This window comes from Peromyscus leucopus, chromosome 5 (genome assembly GCF_004664715.2).
Source record: "Peromyscus leucopus breed LL Stock chromosome 5, UCI_PerLeu_2.1, whole genome shotgun sequence".
Classification (NCBI taxonomy): domain Eukaryota; kingdom Metazoa; phylum Chordata; class Mammalia; order Rodentia; family Cricetidae; genus Peromyscus; species Peromyscus leucopus.
Genome location: NC_051067.1, coordinates 34,517,145 through 34,519,689, shown reverse-complemented (window position 1 = coordinate 34,519,689; position 2,545 = coordinate 34,517,145). Strand labels below are relative to the sequence as shown.

The window sequence follows — 2,545 nt, the reverse complement described above, 5'->3', positions numbered from 1 at the left end:
TCCCTCCCTCCCTCCTCCCTCCCTTCCTTCCTTCCTTTCTTTTTTAAGACAGGGTTTCTCTGTGTAGTTTTGGTGCCTGTTCTGAATCTCACTCTGTAGACCAGGCTGGCCTCATTGCTTCCCCAGAGAAAGCTTCTTCCCGTCTAACCTGTGTTGTTTTTTTTTGTTTGTTTTGTTTTGTTTTGGTTTGGTTTGGTTTGGTTTTGGTTTTTCGAGACAAGGTTTCTTTGTGTAGCTTTGCGCCTTTCCTGGAACTCGCTTTGGAGATCAGGCTGGCCTCGAACTCACAGAGATCCACCTGGCTCTGCCTCCCGAGTGCTGGGATTAAAGGCCTGCACCACTGCCGCCCAGCTGTTTTTTGGTTTTTCTGTAACCCTCCACACTGCCTTTTGTTGTAACTCAGAATCTATTGCTCCTATCAAACCAGTTTCCCCAAAAATGAAGACCATAATAACTACTGAACTTAAAATTAAGAGCAGTCTGCTAAGTCTGAAAGAATCATTGAGATTATGAGGGCCTGGGCAGTGGAGATGGAGAAAAAAAAAAAAAAGATCCACTTTCTGATTATTTTCTAATAAAACCAAAATTTGTCATTTCTTAAAAGAATTGAGTACAAAAAACCTTACATAAATTAAAAGAATGAATACATTTACAGGTGTCAATGCAAACTTTCCCAACTCAAGGCAAGTAACAACCCACGGTGGTCAGGAGGGAAACACCAGAACGGAAACCGGGTCCTAAGGCTCGGACTTTCCCACCGTTAGACCGGCAAGACGGAAGTGGTAACTGGTTCAGGAACCCTTGCCAGCCTCGAGAAATCCTGGAAGTCAGCTGTTGGTTTTAATACCCTGCACAGATCACTGCATGGTGATTCACAGATCCACCAGGCTGGAGTTCTCCTCCACAGCTGTGCTCTCCCCAGCCACCAAGTGACCGAGCCACATGACTAAGGACTAAATCAAGATATGCACAGGGTATTAAACATATACCAAGGGAACAGTTAACTTGAATACAAGGTAAAAAATCAGCAACCAGTTCTACGATCCAGTGCTGATATTGGATACAAGCTTCAAGGACAAATTTCTTTTCAAAGGCTTATTCCAGTTTCATGAGGCTAGCATGAGGTGTGTACATTTGCCAGGGCAAATTGATACTTCAGAATTAGCTCATGCAGCAGATGCCTGGCACCTGCTCAGTCCATCTAGAAGCATTTGCGGTGGACGATGGAGGGGCCCGACTCGTCATACTCCTGCTTGCTGATCCACATCTGCTGGAAGGTGGACAGTGAGGCCAGAATGGAGCCGCCAATCCAGACTGAGTACTTGCACTCAGGGGGAGCAATGATCTTAATCTTCATTGTGCTGGGTGCTAGGGCTGTGATCTCCTTCTGCATCCTGTCAGCAATGCCTGGATACATGGTGGTTCCACCAGACAGCACTGTATTGGCATACAGGTCCTTGCGGATGTCCACATCACACTTCATGATAGAGTTGAAGGTGGTCTCGTGGATGCCATAGGACTCCATGCCCAGGAAGGAAGGCTGGAAGAGCGCCTCTGGACACCGGAAGCGCTCATTGCCGATGGTGATCACCTGCCCATCAAGCAGCTCATAGCTCTTCTCCAAGGAAGAGGATGATGCAGCAGTAGCCATTTCTTGTTCAAAATCCAGGGCAACGTAGCACAGCTTCTCCTTAATGTCGCACACAATTTCTCGCTCGGCCGTGGTGGTGAAGCTGTAGCCCCTCTCAGTCAGGATCTTCATGAGGTAGTCTGTCAGGCCCCGGCCAGCCAGGTCCAGACGCAAGATGGCGTGGGGCAGGGCGTAGCCCTCGTAGATGGTCACAGTGTGTGTGACCCCGTCACCAGAGTCCATGACAATGCCAGTGGTGCGCCCAGATGCATACAGGGACAGCACCGCCTGAATGGCCAATGTACATGGCTGGGGTGTTGAAGGTTTCAAACATTATCTGCGTCATCTTCTCTCTGTTAGCTTTGGGGTTCAGGGGGGCTTCGGTCAGAAGTACCGGGTGCTCCTCAGGGGCCACACGCAGTTCATTGTAGAAAGTGTGATGCCAGATCTTCTCCATGTCATCCCAGTTGGTGACAATGCCGTGCTCGATAGGATACTTCAGGGTCAGGATACCTCTCTTGCTCTGGGCCTCGTCACCCATATAGGAGTCCTTCTGGCCCATACCCACCATGACGCCCTGGTGTCGAGGGCGACCGACGATCGAAGGAAACACGGCCCTGGGGGCGTTATCGCCAGCAAAGCCAGCTTTGCACATGCCGGAGCCATTGTCAATGACGAGTGCAGCGATTTCTTCTTCCATTGTGATTGGCAAAGGACGGGGCGATGGAGCAGCGAAAAGACACACAGCGCAAATCGGCGGCGGAGTGTGAGCTAAATACAGATTTGTTTAAACCCAGTTGTATACTATACAATAGATTGCTTTAATCCCATTCTGACATCTGTTATTAAATATTATTTCCATGGATAGAAGTCAGCTGAACTGAAGTTGTCCATATTTGCTGCACTGTTGTATAG

The 2,545-nt window shown here is 48.7% G+C and overlaps 1 pseudogene; it reads right to left on the bottom strand.

The window, feature by feature from the left end:
* Window positions 1-776: 776 nt before the first annotated feature.
* LOC114701021 lies at window positions 777-2,334 on the bottom strand (annotated as a pseudogene).
* Between the last annotated feature and the right edge of the window lie 211 nt (window positions 2,335-2,545).